Source organism: Cherax quadricarinatus, chromosome 50, assembly GCF_038502225.1.
Source record: "Cherax quadricarinatus isolate ZL_2023a chromosome 50, ASM3850222v1, whole genome shotgun sequence".
Lineage (NCBI taxonomy): Eukaryota > Metazoa > Arthropoda > Malacostraca > Decapoda > Parastacidae > Cherax > Cherax quadricarinatus.
In genome coordinates, this window is record NC_091341.1 from 16,209,756 (window position 1) to 16,231,914 (window position 22,159).

Here is a 22,159-nt window from a genome sequence, read left to right on the forward strand (position 1 = left end):
CCCCGCTCTGCTGCACTGTATGACCCTTGTAGGTTTAGCGCTTCTTTTTTATTATAAAAATAATAATTACGCTTGAGTAGATCAATGGCTTATGTGCCTGGCACTCTGATGGAGAATAATGTCACCTCAGAACTACATAGCTTGTTCTTGACTCATAAGACATAACATAAGAAACAAGGAACACTGCAACAGGCCTACTGGCCTAAGCGAGGCAAGTCCAATTCTCCCACCGACTTAAGCCAATGCCTTGACCTAGTGAGGTCAGACACTTCACTTAAGTGATACATAGACCTGTCCATTTTCTTTGTTAAGCAGGTATTGAGAGGTAAGGGAAGGTGTGACGTCACAGCAGGAGGGGCCAGCATGTAACATTAACACTGCTTTACTCTGCTACATTATAAGGTGAGTGTGTAATTGACACTACCAGTCAAATACTGATTTTTTTAGGTAATAGTTACTGGTAGAGTAGAGATAGTGTGTATATATGTGTGTGTGCTGTGCTACATTATTTTACGTAGACTGGCAAAATTAAAGTCATTCTGCCCATAAATTGTATTGGAAATGTATTAACATGTTTAAAAATCGCAATATTTATTAAAGAAACGACAGTTGCCACTTTTATTATACCAGTATTTCTTGGTTCACAGGCACTTCAGGTATTGATATAAGGATCCCAGTGAAAATAAGCCACCTTGACTTTTTTGGGGGGTTATCCTAGGTAATTTTACACATGATAATTGTATGTATGACCCTAGTGGGTTTAGCGCTTGGTTTTGATTATAATAATAATCCACGTATAATAATTGTACTTACGTGGACCTGAGCCTAAATAAAGTTGACTAACCAAGCCCAAAGCAACTGAAAACACCTGACAGTTGTGACACTTCAGGTTCTTTAGATATAGTTACACATAAGTACAATTATCATATATAATGTAAATTACCAGGATAACCCCAAAAAAGTGACTTTACAAGGACCTCAAAAATAATTCACTTAAAAAATATAATAATAATTACTGTTATTTTTTTTGTAAGTACCTACATACATGTACAATGTATATAGTCCTAGCTGACATCAGTGACATAATATATAGAAATCCCCTGGTTATACAAAGCATGTAAGGCAAATTAGGTTCATTTTTTCCAAGGATACGACCCACACAAGTCGGCTATTGCCCAGGTACCTATTTTACTGCTAGGTGAAGAGGGACAGCAGGTGTTTTAAGGAAACACATTCTAATGTTTCCACATGTTCCAGGAATTGAACCACGACCCTCAGTGTGTGGGCTGAGTGCGCTACCAACTTAACTTATGTGTACCTGTACCTAAATAAAACTTAGTCTCACAATGTTACAAATATATAGTACCCATTGTTTTCCTTAACTAATTTTGGAATTTGAATCTTAAGATGTTGTACTCTAAATTTATACTATTTGAGACTGTGACTACTCAGAAAAAAATATCTTGTGCCTTAGGTATCTTAAAACAAAACAAAAATATATGAAAAATATATGAACTGACTCGAAAAAATTAATACAAATATACATTTGCTGATATGACACTGAAGGACGAGCCAATGGCCTCCCAAAACTCTACCTATAGATATAACACAACTCTACGTAGTCGGTGAAATCCTCATGGGGAATAGGGATGTTTTTTTTTTTTTTTTTAATCACACTGGCCGATTCCCACCAAGGCAGGGTGGCCCGAAAAAGAAAAACTTTCACCATCATTCACTCCATCACTGTCTTGCCAGAAGGGTGCTTTACACTACAGTTTTTAAACTGCAACATTAACACCCCTCCTTCAGAGTGCAGACACTGTACTTTCCATCTCCAGGACTCAAGTCCGGCCTGCCGGTTTCCCTGAACCCCTTCATAAATGTTACTTTGCTCACACTCCAACAGCACGTCAAGTATTAAAAACCATTTGTCTCCATTCACTCCTATCAAACACGCTCACGCATGCCTGCTGGAAGTCCAAGCCCCTTGCACACAAAACCTCCTTTACCCCCTCCCTCCAACCTTTCCTAGGCCGACCCCTACCCTGCCTTCCTTCCACTATAGACTGATACACTCTTGAAGTTATTCTGTTTCGCTCCATTCTCTCTACATGTCCGAACCACCTCAACAACCCTTCCTCAGCCCTCTGGACAACAGTTTTGGTAATCCCGCACCTCCTCCTAACTTCCAAACTGCGAATTCTCTGCATTATATTCACACCACACATTGCTCTCAGACATGACATCTCCACTGCCTCCAGCCTTCTCCTCGCTGCAACATTCATCACCCATGCTTCACACCCATATAAGAGCGTTGGTAAAACTATACTCTCATACATTCCCCTCTTTGCCTCCAAGGACAAAGTTCTTTGTCTCCACAGACTCCTTAGTGCACCACTCACCCTTTTCCCCTCATCAATTCTATGATTCACCTCATCTTTCATAGACCCATCCACTGACACGTCCACTCCCAAATATCTGAATACATTCACCTCCTCCATACTCTCTCCCTCCAATCTGATATCCAATCTTTCATCACCTAATCTTTTTGTTATCCTCATAACCTTACTCTTTCCTGTATTCACTTTCAATTTTCTTCTTTTGCACACCCTACCAAATTCATCCACCAATCTCTGCAACTTCTCTTCAGAATCTCCCAAGAGCACAGTGTCATCAGCAAAGAGCAACTGTGACAACTCCCACTTTATGTGTGATTATCTTTTAACTCCACGCCTCTTGCCAAGACCCTCGCATTTACTTCTCTTACAACCCCATCTATAAATATATTAAACAACCACGGTGACATCACACATCCTTGTCTAAGGCCTACTTTTACTGGGAAATAATTTCCCTCTTTCCTACATACTCTAACTTGAGCCTCACTGTCCTCGTAAAAACTCTTCACTGCTTTCAGTAACCTACCTCCTACACCATACACCTGCAACATCTGCCACATTGCCCCCCTATCCACCCTGTCATACGCCTTTTCCAAATCCATAAATGCCACAAAGACCTCTTTAGCCTTATGTAAATACTGTTCACTTATATGTTTCACTGTAAACACCTGGTCCACACACCCCCTACCTTTCCTAAAGCCTCCTTGTTCATCTGCTATCCTATTCTCCGTCTTACTCTTAATTCTTTCAATAATAACTCTACCATACACTTTGCCAGGTATACTCAACAGACTTATCCCCCTTTAATTTTTGCACTCTCTTTTATCCCCTTTGCCTTTATACAAAGGAACTATGCATGCTCTCTGCCAATCCCTAGGTACCTTACCCTCTTCCATACATTTATTAAATAATTGCACCAACCACTCCAAAACTATATCCCCACCTGCTTTTAACATTTCTATCTTTATCCCATCAATCCCGGCTGCCTTACCCCCTTTCATTTTACCTACTACCTCACGAACTTCCCCCACACTCACAACTGGCTCTTCCTCACTCCTACAAGATGTTGTTCCTCCTTGCCCTATACACGAAATCACAGCTTCCCTATCTTCATCAACATTTAACAATTCCTCAAGATATTCCCTCCATCTTCCCAATACCTCTAACTCTCCATTTAATAACTCTCCTCTCCTATTTTTAACTGACAAATCCATTTGTTCTTTAGGCTTTCTTAACTTATTAATCTCACTCCAAAACTTTTTCTTATTTTCAACAAAATTTGTTGATAACATCTCACCCACTCTCTCATTTGCTCTCTTTTTACATTGCTTCACCATTCTCTTAACCTCTCTCTTTTTCTCCATATACTCTTCCCTCCTTGCATCACTTCTACTTTGTAAAAACTTCTCATATGCTAACTTTTTCTCCCTTACTACTCTCTTCACATCATCATTCCACCAATCGCTCCTCTTCCCTCCCACACCCACTTTCCTGTAACCACAAACTTCTGCTGAACACTCTAACACTACATTTTTAAGCCTACCCCATACCTCTTTGACCCCATTGCCTATGCTCTCATTAGCCCATCTATCCTCCAATAGCTGTTTATATCTTACCCTAACTGCCTCCTCTTTTATTTTATAAACCTTCACCTCTCTCTTCCCTGATGCTTCTATTCTCCTTGTATCCCATCTACCTTTTACTCTCAGTGTAGCTACAACTAGAAAGTGATCTGATATATCTGTGGCCCCTCGATAAACATGTACATCCTGAAGTCTACTCAACAGTCTTTTATCTACCAATACATAATCCAACAAACTACTGTCATTTTGCCATACATCATATCTTGTATACTTATTTATCCTCTTTTTCTTAAAATATGTATTACCTATAACTAAACCCCTTTCTATACAAAGTTCAATCAAAGGGCTCCCATTATCATTTACACCTGGCACCCCAAACTTACCTACTACACCCTCTCTAAAAGTTTCTCCTACTTTACCATTCAGGTCCCCTACCACAATTACTCTCTCACTTGGTTCAAAGGCTCCTATACATTCACATAACATCTCCCAAAATCTCTCTCTCTCCTCTGCATTCCTCTCTTCTCCAGGTGCATACACGCTTATTATGACCCACTTCTCGCATCCAACCTTTACTTTAATCCACATAATTCTTGAATTTACACATTCATATTCTCTTTTCTCCTTCCATAACTGATCATTCAACATTACTGCTACCCCTTCCTTTGCTCTAACTCTCTCAGATACTCCAGATTTAATCCCATTTATTTCCCCCCACCGAAACTCCCCTACCCCCTTCAGTTTTGTTTCGCTTGGGGCCAGGACATCCAACTTCTTTTCATTCATAACATCAGCAATCATCTGTTTCTTGTCATCCGCACTACATCCACGCACATTTAAGCATCCCAGTTTTATAAAGTTTTTCTTCTCTTTTTTAGTAAATGTCTACAGGAGAAGGGGTTACTAGCCCATTGCTCCCGGCATTTTAGTCGCCTCATACGACACGCATGGCTTACGGAGGAAAGATTCTTTTCCACTTCCCCATGGACAGTAGAAGAAATAAAGAGGAACAAGAGCTATTTAGAAAAAGGAGAAAAACCTAGATGTATGTATATATATATGCATGTGTGTGTCTGTGAAGTGTGACCAAAGTGTAAGTAGGAGTAGCAAGATATCCCTGTTATCTAGTGTGTTTATGAGACAGAAAAAGAAACCAGCAATCCTACCATCATGCAAAACAGTTACAGGTTTCTGTTTCACAGTCATCTGGCAGGACGGTAGTACTTCCCTGGGTGGTTGCTATCTACCAACCTACTACCTGTGTCTCGAAGATTTTTTTGAGACCCCAGTGAAAATAAGTCACTTTGCTTGACTCTCTTTGAGTTATCTTAGGTAATTTACTCGTGTTACTATGTATAATAATAGTACTTGTGTATACCTTTACCTGAATAAACTTACTTAAGCTCGTCATGGGTATATCAGTAACTAAGTAAATTTATTTAGGTACATTACGTAATTTTAGATTTTTACAGTTGTCTTTCATTAGTGACGTCAGAGCTGGCTAGGCTCATATTTTTAATGTTGAGTTCGTGAATAAGTGATTATTATATTTAGGAGGGGAGCACTAAACCCTTAGGGGTTATACAGCACCTGGGGACTGGGAGCTATTCAGGTTTATTCAAGGAAGAGGAGAGCAGATTCAGTTCTTTGGATCAGGAGCCTCTCACTGGCTTCAAAGGGAGTACATAAATGAGGTGACTGCCACTGACTTTTTATGGGGGCTATCCTAGGTAATTTACATGTTGCTATGTGTGATAACTGTACATGTGTACCTGTACCAAAATAAACTTACTTGGTAATTTAGGTGAGTGCTTTCAAAAAAAAAAAAAATAAAAGGTTTTTTTCTTTGCAAAGTGTTAGTGTGTGTTTACACTTCACAAAATGATTGGCACACAAAGCAACTATCATGCCAAGGCATTTCGGGCAGACTTAACCTAAAACTTAAGGACTACTTAAGTCTATACAATTGAAGAGTGGTAGATTACAAAATATACAAGTTAGTCTGAGCCTATGAGAATCACTCTCAGTGCTTGAGGTGATGGATTTAAGAGGGGTAAGGGTTGCCCTAGGAAAGGATGGAGGGTGGGGGTAAAGAGGTTTTGTGTGCAAGGGGCTGGGACGTACAGAAGGCATATGTGAGCATGTTAGATGGGAGTGAATGGAGACGAGTGGTTTTTGGGACTTGACAAGCTGTTAGAGTGTAAGCAGGGTAATATTTTGTGAAGGGATTCAGGAAAACTGATTAGCCAGACTTGAGTCATGGAGGTAGGAAGTATAATGCCTGCACTTTAAAGGAGGGGTTTGGGATATTTGGTGTTTGGAGTGACATTTGAACTACCATATCTGAGTGTGTCTGCAGAGACACATGTATGTATGAATGATGGTGAAAATGTTTCTGTTTCTTGGGTCACCCTGCCTTGGTGGGAGATGGCCGATGTATTAAAAAAAAAAAATTAGGTGTGTGGGTTTTGGGAAACCCACATAACCTAGTGGGTTTAGGATAATGAGGAAGCATTACAGTAGCTTCATGTATCTCTCCCTGGAATGCAGGCAGGAGAGATACATGATTATATACACCTGGAAAATCCTAGAGGGACTAGTACCGAACTTGCACACAAAAATCACTCACTACGAAAGCAGAAGACTTGGCAGACGATGCAACATCCCCCCAATGAAAAGCAGGGGTGTCACTAGCACGTTAAGAGACCATACAATAAGTGTCAGGGGCCCGAGACTGTTCAACTGCCTCCCAGCATACATAAGGGGGATTACCAACAGACCCCTGGCAGTCTTCAAGCTGGCACTGGACAAGCACCTAAAGTCAGTTCCTGACCAGCCGGGCTGTGGCTCGTACGTTGGTTTGCGTGCAGCCAGCAGTAACAGCCTGGTTGATCAGGCTCTGATCCACCAGGAGGCCTGGTCACAGACCGGGCCGTGGGGGCATTGACCCCCGGAACTCTCTCCAGGTAAACTCCAGGTCTGTTTTGAATTGATAAGGTTTCCTGTGAGCAAATGTTTCCTAATTACATGTTCCAGTGCTACATGTGTGTCTTATTTACATGCTGTCAGTATACTTATAGCCTAGATCCTGTGACCAGCATAATGCATGAACACAGTTTATGTAAATGGAGTTCAAAAGGTGGGTATTCTTACATGTGTAGTAGTAGTGGCAGTAGGAGTAATACCAACAGATTATTGCTGCTACTAATACCAACACTGTACTACTACTACCTTCAAAAATGCCCTGCCTTCTGGACTTTAAATATCCCATGCCCATGCATTTATTTTTTTCTATATTGACTTGACAAAGCAACTGATGAGAAAAACTTAGCTACAGTAGATATCTCTTCAGCTGTATATATGCATATGTGCCATAAGGTATAAGGTAAAATCAAGAATGGCATGTTAACCATAAACATTTTTGTAATAAAGTTGGTAGAATTACCGACAATATGTAAAGTAAAAGGACACAAGTGCAATTAATGTGACATTTATTGTGGCAACGTTTCGCTCTCCAGGAGCTTTATCAAGCTTGATAAAGCTCCTGGAGAGCGAAACGTTGCCACAATAAATGTCACATTAGTTGCACTTGTGTCCTTTTACTTTACATAAACATTTTTGCAAGAATAAATATCAGTGACAAAATGTGTTACCTTTCTGGAAATATTTCAGTGTTGCATAATAATCTAACATGCATATTTGAATGAAAATGTGTATCATACTGTACTTCAGTGAAAGTAGAAGGTATAACGATACCAACAGTATGAATGACAAGACTAAGGTGCAATAACCTTGGTCACTCATTGGAGTGACCAAAGTCCAAGGACTGAAATGTTTCCAGTAAAGTCGTCCTAAGTGTATGAAGCTGTGTCCTTTCATCCACCTACTTCAGTGCCATATAATAATAAATTAAAAGATGCATATTTAAGTACAGAAATAACACATCAGTAGCAAGGGATAAAAAGAAATACATGCATGATAATGTTTTGATACTAATCAATTAATGCAAAAGCAAATAAAACAGTTGTATACAGTTGTGTACACAACCCATATTTAGGAAAATGAAACTCGTGACAGCGTCTCGGTCTGACTTGGACCATAACTAGTCACACACTATTAACTAGTTAATGATCCAAGTTGGACCAAAACATCATCATTAGTTTTAGTCATCTGAATGCAGGTTTTGTGTATTTTCCAGCCATGGTATTATGCCTGTTTTTTTTTTCTTTATTCATTTGTGTATAAAGATTATACACATCTTAAAATTGTGATAGAATAGTTAAGGTTAGGTTTTACAATTATTCAGTGCAACATAGCTAAATTGTTTGAAGATAAAATAATTAAGTAGAACAATCACATTAAGTAAATAAGTCTCTTAATAAAACAGCAGTGTCAGAATGAAGAGACAGTAGTTTAAAATAGAAAATTTTGAGTGTAGAAAATATGTGGAGACAAGAAGTGCAAGTATGAATCCTGGACAAAAACTTGATAAGCAGGTTGCAATAGATATGTGTGATATTTATACAGTGGATCCCCGGCCAATGAAGGCATCGTCTAATGATAAAATCGCCTAACGAAGCGTTTTAGCATAAAAATTTTGGCCTGACCAACTATGAAAAACTCGACTAACAACATTCGTCCTGAACGTGTCCACGTGTCTGTCTGGCCTGAGCGCGCCTTAGCTGCCCTGCCTTCAGTTAATGTGCCAGTGTTTACAAGCCAGTGTGGTCGCTTCCACGCATACATTTGGTACATTTTGTATTATTCCAGTGTTTTTAGTGCTTGTAACTGCTAAATAAGCCACCTTGGGCCCAAAGAAAAGCTTCTAGTGCCAACTCTGTGGTAAAAAGGTTGAGAATTACAATCGAAATGAAGGAGATAATCACAAAGTATGAAAGTGGAGTGCGTGTCTCCGAGCTGGCCAGGTTGTATAACAAACCCCAATCGACCATCGCTACTATAGTTTAACTTTCTCAACTAGTCATGTGGTACGTCCAAAAGATAGTTTGTGGGTGCACAGCCTGTACATCACACGTCATGACAGAAACTAATAGATTGAAGTCTATTGTTTATATAGTTATATGTTTTCCTGTACAGTATATTGATATTATTGTTATGGCTTAATATTTCTTAGCTTATGTGGTTGGTTAATTGTGGACGGTACTTTTTCTGGGATTTTTGGGAATTATGGAGTAACTATTTTGATAATTATTATTGTTTTACAATTTATGAAATACACTATAAAACTGAATGGGTTATTCATCACAAGGATTAACTAGGACATGATAAACAAGAAGCTATCAAAGATTTCCTGGAAAACTAATCCAAACATTCTTAACCCAAACTAATGCATGGAAAAGTTGAATACAGAAATTTACAAAGTACATAATAACAATAATATCAATAACAAGTTTATTTAAGCATGATACATGTTTATACAAAGGAGTGTAACAATTTGGTGAACATACCAAAAGCCCCTTTATATGCAGAGCATTTCAAGCATACTTAAGACTAACTTTAAGATTAATAGGGCAATAACAGTGCTGTAATTTTACATATGGTCATTAGGCGAGTTACAGTGAATAGAAGAAAATTGAATATCAAACTAGTTCATGCTATATGGCTTTAATAAGTTCGGTAGAGAGTAATTACAGTTTTGATATAGTACATAATATATCAAAATACAGTACAGTGGACCCCCGCATAACGATGGCATCACATAGCGATTTTTCCGCATAACGATTACTTTTATCGCAAAATTTTTGCCGCGCATACCGATTAAAAACCCGCTTACCGATTTTCGTCCGAGACGCGTCCAATGTGCCCTCAGCCAGCCTCACATGTGCCGCCCCGTCCCATTGTTTACCAGCCAGCCTCCGCGGTAACATCCAAGCATACACTCGGAATATTTCGTATTATTACAGTATTTTCGATGCTGTTTCTGGAAAATAAGTGACCATGGGCCCCAAGAAAGCTTCTAGTGCCAACCCTACACCTCAAAGGGTAAGAATTACTATAGAGATGAAGAAAGAGATAATTGATAAGTATGAAAGTGGAGTGCGTATAGCCGACCTAGTCAAGCTGTACAAGAAACCCCAATCAACCATCGCTACTATTGTGGGCACCAGAAAGACAATCAAGGAAGCTGTTCTTGCCAAAGGTTCAACTGTGTTTTCGAAACAAAGATCGCAAGTGATGGAAGATGTTGAGAGACTCTTATTGGTGTGGATAAATGAAAAACAGCTAGCAGGAGATAGCGTCTCTCAAGCGATCATATGTGAAAAGGCTAGGAAGTTGCATGACGATTTAATTAAAAAAATGCCTGCAACTAGTGATGATGTGAGTGAATTTAAGGCCAGCAAAGGTTGGTTTGAGAGATTTAAGAAGCGTAGTGGCATCCATAGTGTGATAAGGCATGGTGAGGCTGCCAGTTCGGACCACAAAGCGGCTGAAAAATATGTGCAGGAATTCAAGGAGTACATAGAAACTGAAGGACTGAAACCTGAACAAGTGTTTAATTGTGATGAAACAGGCCTGTTCTGGAAGAAAATGCCAAGCAGGACCTACATTACTCAGGAGGAAAAGGCACTCCCAGGACATAAGCCTATGAAAGACAGGCTTACTTTGTTGATGTGTGCCAATGCTACTGGTGATTGCAAAGTGAAGCCTTTATTAGTGTATCACTCTGAAACTCCCAGAGCGTTCAGGCAAAAGAATGTCCTCAAGGATAATTTGTGTGTGCTGTGGAGGGCAAACAGTAAGGCATGGGTCACTAGGGAATTTTTCTATAACTGGTTACACCATGCATTTGCCCCCAATGTGAAAAATTACCTAACTGAAAAGAAATTAGAACTTAAGTGCCTCCTGGTGTTAGACAATGCCCCTGGTCATCCTACAGACGTGGCAGAGCGACTTTATGGGGACATGAGCTTCATTAAGGTGAAGTTTTTGCCTCCTAATACCACTCCTCTCCTGCAGCCCATGGACCAGCAGGTTATTTCCAACTTCAAGAAACTGTACACAAAAGCTCTGTTTGAAAGGTGCTTTGTAATGACCTCAGAAACTCAACTGACTCTAAGAGAGTTTTGGAGAGATCACTTTAATATCCTCAATTGTGTAAACCTTATAGGTAAGGCTTGGGAGGAAGTGACTAAGAGGACCTTGAACTCTGCTTGGAAGAAACTGTGGCCAGAATGTGTAGACAAAAGGGATTTTGAAGGGTTTGAGGCTAACCCTGAGAATCCTGTGCCAGTTGAGGAATCCATTGTGGCATTGGGAAAGTCCTTGGGGTTGGAGGTTAGTGGGGAGGATGTGGAAGAGTTGGTGGAGGAGGACAATGAAGAACTAACCACTGATGAGCTGATAGATCAACTTCAAGAGCAAGAGGCCAGACCTGAGGAAACTGGTTCAGAGGAGGGGAGAGAGAAATTGAAGAAGTTGCCTACTACAAAGATAAAGGAAATCTGTGCTAAGTGGCTTGAAGTGCAAACCTTCATGGATGAAAATCACCCTCACACAGCTATTGCAAGCCGTGCTGGTGATTATTACACTGACAATGTTGTGAAACACTTTAGGCAAGTCATAAAGGAACGAGAGGTACAGGCCACTATGGACAGATATCTTGTGCGAAAGAAGTCCAGTGACTCTGAAGCTGGCCCTAGTGGCATTAAAAGAAGAAGGGAAGTAACCCCAGAAAAGGACTTACTACCTCAAGTCCTAATGGAAGGGGATTCCCCTTCTAAACACTAACACACTCTCTCCCCTCCTCCCATCCCATCAATCATCACCAGATCTTCAATAAAAGTAAGTGTCATTTAATTGTGCATGCCTTTTTCAGTTTGTGTGTATTAAAATTAACATTTCATGTGGTAAAAAAAAATTTTTTTCATACTTTTGGGCGTCTTGCACGGATTAATTTTATTTCCATTATTTCTTATGGGGAAAATTCATTCGCATAACGATTATTTCGCATAACGATGAGCCCTCTTGCACGGATTAAAATCGTTAACCGGGGGTCCACTGTATTACAATTTAGCACAATTTAAAACAATGAAGTTGAGAGAATTTTAAGTTTGAAGTAATGATTAAATAGTTCAGCATTCATCAAGCACAGTATACAATAATGAAATTGAAACAATTTTAAGTTTGAAGTAAATGATCAAATAGTTGAGCAGTCAAAAATTATTTAGGAGTTTTTTGAGTAACTTTTAAGTAACTGGTAGGTGTTAACCCTTTCAGGGTCCAAGGCCAAAATCTGAAGTCACGCACCAGTGTCCAAGAATTTAAAAAAAAAAAAATTTGTTATTTTTTCTTATGAAATCGTAGAGAATCTTTTTGTGAAGGTAATAAAACAAAAAGTACGAAATTTGGTGGAAAATTGACGAAATTATGCTCTCGCGAATTTTGATGTGTCAGCGATATTTACGAGTCGGCGATTTTGCCGACTTTGACTCCCATTTTAGGCCAATTACATTATTCCAATCAACCAAATTCTTAGCTATTTCACTAGTATTACTTCTATTCTATTGATTGAGCACAAGAAATCGCCAAATCAACTGTTTCAACTACAAAATACAGTGGACCCCCGCATAACGATTACCTCCGAATGCGACCAATTATGTAAGTGTATTTATGTAAGTGCGTTTGTATGTGTATGTTTGGGGGTCTGAAATGGACTAATCTACTTCACAATATTTCTTATGGGAACAAATTCGGTCAGTACTGGCACCTGAACATACTTCTGGAGTGAAAAAATATCGTTAACCGGGGGTCCACTGTAAAGTGATCGGAAATTGTTAATTTGGCCAATTTAACACAAAGTTCAAAATATTCCAATTTCAAAATAGGCTCCAGAATAAACAATGTAGGTATTCCTGGAACTAAACTAACATTTCCTCTGTTCATTAGTTACATTTTGAGGCTTTACAAATAAATTCCATTTTGATTTTTTATTCACATAATGAATTTTTATTCACACCAAAAAATAGAAGATTTACTGTTATACAATACTGTAATAATTGTATAAATATCATCACCATATTTGTGAATGTATATTAGACCCACCAGCTGACGTGTATTAGATGTGTGAGGTCGTTTGTTTACTCTTGAATATCGGCAAAAATTTAACATTTCCGCTACTTTGAGCTCAGTTTCAAGCCATTTCCAGTGCTAAAACCAATCAAAATCATCTCTATTTCTGTAATATGTCTTCCATTCTATCAAATGAGACCAAGAAATCGCAAATACAACTATAAAAAACATACGAAAAAACACTGCAAAGTCGCTGTTTTAATCGAAAAATCATGATTTCAGTTTTTTTCTCTCATTATACACAGTGTGCTGCAGGATCTGTTTTATGTGGTGCACACATACCACATAGATGTATTCTCTCATATCTAGGCCCAAATGTACCACTCACAGTTTATCAGAGTGAGCTGAGCTCATGGCGTAGATCTACGGTTTGGACACTCACCGTAAAGCCTTAGATCTACGGGACGGACCCTGAAAGGGTTAAGTAAGGTGTTTTTCTGGTTAATTTTGGGTGATGAGGTGATTTCTAAGTAGGGCCTTAAATTGATTTGTGGGCAGGGGCCCTTTACTATGTTCTGGCAATGAATTCCAGATCTTTGGGCCCTTTGTGCACACAGCATTTTTGCATAGGGAGAGATAGACACAGATATCAATGAGGGATTTGTGCCTTGTATTATGCCTGTGTGTTCTGTTGTAGTTATCAAGGAGGAATTTGAAAGGAGGGTTAATATTTGAGTACAGGTCTCCCTCAACATTCGTATTTTCCACTTTCGCAGGCTTCGAACATTCACAAATTCCCAGCCGCCCAGTCATATTTAAAATAGTATGTCATATCTTATGAATTGTGGCGGTGGCAGAGTTTGTTTGGAGATAGGACACGATATTCCTTTGATATGACACTAATATCAACTCTGCGGCTTATATATCTATCACAGTTCATCTAATATGACATAATAAACAATATTAATAACAAAGAAACATGACATATACTCTAGAATGAATAAAATATGTCATTAAGTATGTCACGAGTGTTGCTGTGTTGGTGTTGTTGTTGTTGGGTGTATAAGGGCCACTGAGACATAAGCCATACATTGTGGTGGTTGAGGCGGCATCAGAGGCAGTAGAGACTAGAGACGGCAGTGTTGTCAGTTGCCCTGTATAGCTCCAGCAACAATGGAGGAGTTAGGTTGATGCTGTCCTTTTTCTATCAATTAATCGCTTAACTTACTTGCTACACTGTTAGTGCTATACTTATTGCTGGCTGGCGCAATAGCCTTTATTGACTTATGCTGCTTTAGTATTGTACTTATCGTAGAATCACTAAATCACTGAAGAAGGCACAGTCTCCCCTCTCTCTTCTTCCTCCACTTTGGAACTCTGCTACAAGTTCTTTCTTGAATTCTATAGTTTTTCTCGCCTTCTTTACGAAAGGGCTGGCACTAGTACAATATTTTACGATGTTTTCACGTGTTTTATGATTGTTCATGGTTCAATAGGTTAAGGAAGCAGTATTATATTATATTTCCCTACAATATATTGGGGCACCAAACATTCACGATTTTTCAACATTCACTAGGTTCTTGATCCCCTAACCCTCGTGAATGTTGAGGGAGACCTGTATAATGTTGTGTGTGTGTGTAGTAGGCACAATAATAAGTGTGGATATTTTGTATATTAAGGCTCTTAAAAAGTGGTGAAGTGTGCAGGAGTTGGTAATCAATCACACTGCAGCTTTTTTATTGGGTTATTAACCCTTAAACGGTCCAAACAGATCGACATTCAAATTCGTAGTGCTACAAAAGTAGATCTACTATTTTTTACATATTTTCAAATATAACAAAAAAAAAAATGTAGATAAAAGTTTTTTTACACGTTTTCATATGTAAAACAAAAAAAAAAGATCTTCATTTTTTTACATACTTTCAGATGTTGAAAAAACGTATATATACGTTTGGACCATTTAACCCTTTGACTGTTTCAGGCCCCTCTCTGAAACTGTCATTCTATGTCGCCAAATATTCGAAAAAAAAAAATTATTTTTTCTTATGAAAATGTTAGGAATATTTTTACTAGTGTTTTAAGCCTAAAAAAAAAAATTTTGCCATCAGTACTTACCGAGATATAGAGCCGCAAAGTTTGCAGAAATTGACGTGCGTACGGCAACAGCGGCGACTGCCGCCCACCCGGTATTCTTTTATTTACTCTAATTCAAAGGTTTCTTGCATTTTTCAATATTTTTCTTTTCCAGGTAACTTATGTGGCTTGTGAGACCAATGTAAGGTGCATTGTTCAAATATACACTCATTATTTACAACACAATAACAGAACAAACTTTATCACTATTAGTTTGTGTATACACTTTGTTTACACAAACAAACAATACAAAACAATGTTTATTACTATTGTTCCATAATATATATACATATGTACAGTCACTAACCACGTTCCTAGAACTGCTGCAGCTTGTGGAACTCTTTGAAACATGGGTATATGCAGAGGGGCACTTCACACTCCTCACACATAAAGCGAGTGTCTCTGCGTGTTTGTGGGCGTTTTGTGGTATGCATACATACATAACACCTCTTCTGAGCATTTTTCTTGGCAGTAGTAGGAGGCAGTTGTATGGGGTAGTGATCACCAGGCCTCATACGAGATGACGTCTGTGGGCGCTGGTCTATTGCAGGAGTTGCTCCTTGGTACTTTGCAATTATTTGTCTGATTACTGACAGACTAAATTCACCATATTTTGGTGTTTTGTTGGTCTTCAACTTGTATATGTTATAAGCATTTAGCATAGAGATATCAACAAGATGGAAAAAAAGTTTGATATACCACTTATAACTCTTGCGTACACAGTCTGCAAACCCAATCTGCATGTCACATTTGTCTAAGCGCATATTGAGGTTGTAGTCCATGACAGCTGCAGGCTTTAGAATGGGTTCATTGGTGTCTCTGTTGTCCCTGCCACTGGGTACCATTTCGTTTCTGTGAACTGATGTCAACAATGTGACATCACGTTTGTCATGCCACCGAAATGCCATGATGTCATTGGCAGCAAAGGCTTGCACCTCACCTCTGCGAGTGCCAGCGTCGAACCTTGGCATATGTTTGCGATTACCACGCACTGTGCCACACACGTCTGTCAAGTTCACTCGCAAGAAATCACTGAGTAAGGGGCTTGTGTACCAGTTATCAGTAAATAACATATGCCCCTTACCAATATATGGTTCCATCATTGTTCAAATCACATCACCAGAGATACCCAATAACTTCATGGTATCTCTCCAAGTATTACTGCCAGTGTACACAATAATATCTAAAACAAGACCACTTCTGCAATCACACAGTACAAATAGCTTTATACCAAAGCATTTCCTCTTGCTTGGTATATATTGCTTGAATGAGAGTCTTCCTTTGAATAAAATCAAGGACTCATCAATAACAAGCTTCCTGAAGGGATAAAAATACATGCAGCACTTTTGTTTCAGGTACATAAACACATTTCTTATCTTATATAACCTGTCGCTTCTGTCAGGCCTGGTTTTGTCTGAAAAGTGTAACATACGTAACAGTATCAGGAAACGATTGACACCTATAATGTCACTAAAACCTGGAGTTGAAATCAGGCGATCTGTTCTCCAGTATGTGGTGACAGTGTGCTTATACACATGTGGCATAAGCATTATTGTGGCAAAAAACAGGTACATCTCTGCCACAGTTGTCTCCTTCCACTTGTGTAGCCGTGATTTTGGTGAGAGAATTGTATTTGCCATGGTGTAATCAGAGTATGTTTGTTTCCCTGACAATGATGTCCATTAGGGGTTCATCGAAGAATAACTCAAAGCATTCCAGTTCACTGGCATTGTTCCCAAGTGGACAAGATGGCTTTATTCCACTTTATGTTTCATCAAAGTCATGGGGACTGGGAACAAACTCGTCACCGTCCTGCCAATCCCAGATGCGGTCTGCTGGTGGGGTCTGGATATTGTACTGTGGTTGTGGTTGTGCAGGTTGTGGTGGTGCAGGTTGTGGGAGTGTGGGGTAGGGTGAGGCTGGTTGTTCTGCTGAGTCAGCCGCGTGGGTAGTAGCGTGGCCCGGTGATGGTGCCACATGGGCCGTGCCACCCTCACTATCACCACCACTGCCTCCTCCCTCACTGTCACCATTCATACCCGTCGTTACAATATCGTCATCTTCACTATCAGGTCGTGGTGTAGGGCCACGGGATGTGCTCCCAGAGTTTCTCCTTCCCCTTGGAACAACATATGAAACACTACCAGACCACATGCTACGTCGTACATACTGGCGCTTCACTGGGGAATATTCACTCTCACTGTCACTAGAACTGCTTTCAATGACCTTGAAATCACTATCACTATCACTGCTATCATCTGGGTGTTGTACACGACCAAATAGTTTCCTCTTTCGTCCTGGTACAGGCGAACGTGAACGTGAACAAGCCGGCACAGCACCAGAAGTCGAAGGTTGTGGGTCATCTGGGTTTTCGTCACCATTTACGTTATCCTGGGCACTTTTTTCGGTAACACTCACTTCAAAACCCTGGAATTCACTGTCACTGACATTTTCATCTCTGTTAGAGCTATCACTTGGGAATAAAAGACCTCCAATCCGCCGAGGAGTGAGGAACTTCTTACCGAGAGGCATGGTGAAAATGGACTGACAACATGGCGTTCCCACAATGCACCTCTGGGTCCCAGATTTTTTTCACAGGGTGCACACCGACCACTGAGACCCATTCTCTCCCGTGTAGGCCTACCAGGCCTTTGGCGCTTGATTTGAAGCCGCTAGAATTTGTGTGTATAAATACGTCAGAAACATTGGCTCGTAAGACGTATTTATACGTCGGAAACAGTCAAAGGGTTAAGGGTTAAAGGTTTACGGTGATTTGCTGTGGTTGAGCCCCATGCACAAATACCATAAGTGAGGTAAGGGTAAATGAGAGAGTGGTAATGAGCAAGTAAAGCCGTTTGGGGTACATAGTACCGTATCTTTGAAAGGATGCCTACTGTTTTGGAGACTTTCTTGGATATTTGTTGTATGTGGGTCTGGAATTTGAGACTGCAGTCAAGGTGGAGACCTAGAAATTTGCCCTGTGTGTGTCTTGAAATGGGTGAACCATTTATCAATATGTTTAGCTGTAAATTTCAAGCTCTGTTTCCAGAGAGTTTGAAGTAGGTTGTGTCTGTATTGAGAGTAAGTTTGTTGGTAGTCATCCAAGTAGATATTTGTGCAAAATAGTCACCACAGAGGAAATATATATACTATACAGGAAGGCCCCACTTATACGGCTGGTTAGGTTCCAGGCTACCGCCGTAAAGCGGAAACAGCCGTAAAGTGGAACACCCTTTTTTTCCACTTACAAATGCATACAAACACTAGATAACAAGTTTACACTAACATATATTAAGTTAGCAATAGAACCAGGCATCAAAAAACAATAAAAAGTACAATACACACATAGTGCACTCATTACTTACCTTAAAATATTTATAGTCTTAATCTAGGGTGAGACAAGTAGTATTTATTGTAAGAAATCAAGTGTGGTATGTATGGTAGTCAGCCAGGCTACCATACCAGGCCACCCCACCCACACATACAATTCTACGATATTTAAGCATCCCAGAGCGATAAAATGTATATACAGTTCACTCATTACTTACCTTAAAATATAGGGTGAGATGAGTAGTATTTATTGTAAAAAATCAAGTGTGGTATGTATGGTAGTCAGCTGGGCTACCATACCAGGCCAACCCACCCACACATATATTCCATGATATTTAAGCATCCCAGAGCGATAAAATGTATATACAGTTCACTCATTACTTACCTTAAAATATTTGTAGTCTTAATGTAGGCTCAGGAGTAAGTAAATGAGATAAAACGAATAAACGAGAGAGAGAAAGAATGAGTGCATGAGAGAGGACAGGCACAGAGTTATGTAAACAAACCAGGCGAAGGTAAGTTTTGTAAACGAAGTGTACACGTCTGGTTTATGTACAAGTTACATTGTGTACAGGTTGTCTCTACATTGATACGGTAGAATAAATAAAGAAGAACACTCCCATTCTCATGTAACATCATTTTAAGAAGAAATGATGCTCTGAGTGAAGGCAATGGAAATAAGTCACTCTGTCTGACTTTTTTGGGTTATCCTAGGTTCTCTACACATATGTTATGTATGATAATCTATGTAACTGTATTTGTGTATACCTGAATAAACTTACTTACATACATACGAAAGGAATAATTTTCTACAGTTACCCCCAGTAACACATTTTCTCTTATGTTAGATTAGAGAAAATGTTATTCTTGGCATCACTTGTACAAGTTATCTGGCTACGACATCTCATATTTATGCTTATTCTATTGTAGGGTGTATTTATCATCTTTTTATGTTATGTATCGTGTTTATTATATAATTTTGAAAAAAATATGGATGGATTAATGAAAATGTGTATATTAACGTAATATACAACATTTAATAAGACTCGGTGATTATTATTATTATTATTAGCATTTCTAATATGGCGTCACTTGTGCAAGTCGTCTGCTACCACATCTCATATTTATGTTTATTTATTCTATTGTGGGGTGTATTTATCATCTTTTTATGTTATGTATCGTGTTTATTATATAATTTTGAAAAAATATCATAGATGGATAAATGAAAATGTGTATTTAACGTAATATACGACATTTAAATGAGACGATGATTATTATTATCATTACTAATATGACGTCTGGAGACATAAGACACTCTTACTGATTTTAATGTGTACCTGCATGCCAGCACAGTATGTAAGTTTATTTAAGTACAGGTATACATAAGTATAATTATCAGAGTATATATAAAATATGAAATAACTTTTAAAAACATTTGAAATTTTGGAGTTTCCAGACAAAATGGAGAGACTTAGTGCTTACTGAGCTCACGAAGAATGTAAACAAACAAGGTGGGGCGCGGTGACCGTATTAGAAAGTCAGGTGGGGGGAGCCGTATAGCGAGTTTTGGTCATAATTTGAAATGACCGTATTAGCGGAACGCCATAAAGTGAAACGCCGTAAAGCGGGGCCTTCCTGTTTATATATATATATATATATATATACATGTATATATATATATATATATATATATATATATACGTATATATATATATGTCGTGCCGAATAGGCAGAACTTGCGATCTTGGCTTAAATAGCAACACTCATCTTGCCATATAGGACAAGTGAAAATTTGTGTATGCAATAATTTCGCCAAAATCATTTTGAACCTAACGAAAAAAATATATTTCACTGTGCTTGTTTAGTATTAAATTATTGTAAACAAATCTAAAATATATTTAGTTGGGTTAGGCTAAAATAAATTGCGCTTGTTATAATAAGGTTAGGTAAGTTTTCTAAGTTCCTTTTGGTGCAAAATTATAAATTTTTACAACAACATTAACCCTTTGACTGTCGAAGGGCCCAATCCTGAAGTGTCTCCTGGTGTCGCAAAATATTCGAAAAAAAAAAATTATTTTTTCTTATGAAAATGTTAAGATTATTTTTCTGATTGTTTTAGTCCCAAAAAATTTTTTTTCTCATCAGTACTTACTGAGATATAGAGTCCTGAACTTTGCTGAAATTGATCTGCTGGCGGCAACAGCGGCGACTGCCGCTCACCCGGTAAACTTTTATTTACTTGTATTCGATGGTTTCTTGTTTTTTTCACTATTTTATTTTTTCACATAACTTTTGTGGCCTGTGAGACCAAATTATTGTGCAATGTTCAAATATACACTCTTTGAATGTAACACAATTATAGCAAAAACACTCGTATCATTATAATGTTGCTAAAACTTGTTTACACAAACAAACAATGTAAACAAATGTTTATTACGATTGCTTTATAATATATATACATATGTACAATCACTGGACACTTTATTAGAAGTGCTGCAGCTTGTGGAATTCTTTGAAACATGGGTATAAGCACAATGGTGTCTTACACTCCTCACACATAAAACGAGTGTCTCTGCGTTTTTGTGGGCGTTTTGTGGTATGTCCACAGACAAAACACCTCTTCTGAGAATTTTTCTTGGCAGTAGTAGCAGGCAGTGGTATGGGGTAGTGATCACCAGGCCTCAGACGAGAGGACATGTGTTGATAATTTCGTGGGCGCTGGTCTATTGCAGGTGTTGTTTCTTGGTACTTGAATATTATTTGTCTGATGACTGACAAACAAAATTCACCATATTTGGGTTTCTTCTTGGTCTTCAACTTATACATATTATAAGCATTCAGCATGGAAATGTCAAGAAGATGGAAAAACAGTTTTATGTACCACTTATAACTCTTGCGAACACAGTCAGCAAACCCAATCTGCATGTCACATTTGTCCACTAAGCGCATATTGAGGTTGTAATCCATCACAGCTGCAGGTTTTACAATAGGTTCATTGGTCTCTCTATTCTGCTTGCCAGTCTCTACCATTTCGTGTCGGTGAACTGATGTCAGCAGTGTGACATCACGTTTGTCATGCCACCGAAATGCCATGATGTCATTGGCAGCAAACACCTGCACTTCACCTCTACGACTGCCAGCTTCGAACCTAGGCATATGTTTACGATTTCTACGCACTGTGCCACACACGTCTGTCATGTTCACTCGCAAGAAATCACTGAGTATAGGGCTTGTGTACCAGTTGTCAGTATATAAAATATGCCCCTTACCAAGATATGGCTCCATCATTGTTCTAACCACATCACCAGAGATACCCAGTAACTTCCTGGTATCTTCCATTGTTTTACCGCCAGTGTACACAATTATATCCAAAACCAGACCAGTTTTGCAATCACACAGAACAAATAACTTTATACCAAAGCGTTTCCTCTCGCTTGGTATATACTGCTTGAATGAGAGTCTTCCTTTGAACAAAATCAAAGACTCATCAATAACAAGCTTCCTGAAGGGATAAAAATACATACAGCACTTTTGTTTCAGGTACATAAACACACGTCTGATCTTATATAACCTGGCGCTTCTGTCAGGCCTGGTTTTGTCTGAAAAGTGTAACATACGTAACAGTAACACGAATCTATTCACTGGTATAATGTCACTGAAAGCAGGGGTTGAAATCAGGCGGTCTGT

General features: G+C 38.9%; 1 protein-coding gene across 3 annotated transcripts in view; it reads left to right on the forward strand.

The window, feature by feature from the left end:
• Nucleotides 1–246: 246 nt before the first annotated feature.
• Nucleotides 247–22,159, forward strand: part of kappaB-Ras (NFKB inhibitor interacting Ras like 1) — a 66,205-nt gene continuing 44,292 nt past the window's right edge. The window contains exon 1 of one of the 3 annotated variants that reach the window (XM_053786123.2): nt 247–402. The gene's annotated coding sequence lies outside the window, so the exon portion shown is untranslated. The remainder of the gene's footprint in view (nt 403–22,159) is intronic. The other 2 variants (XM_053786121.2, XM_053786120.2) reach the window with 2 other exon arrangements.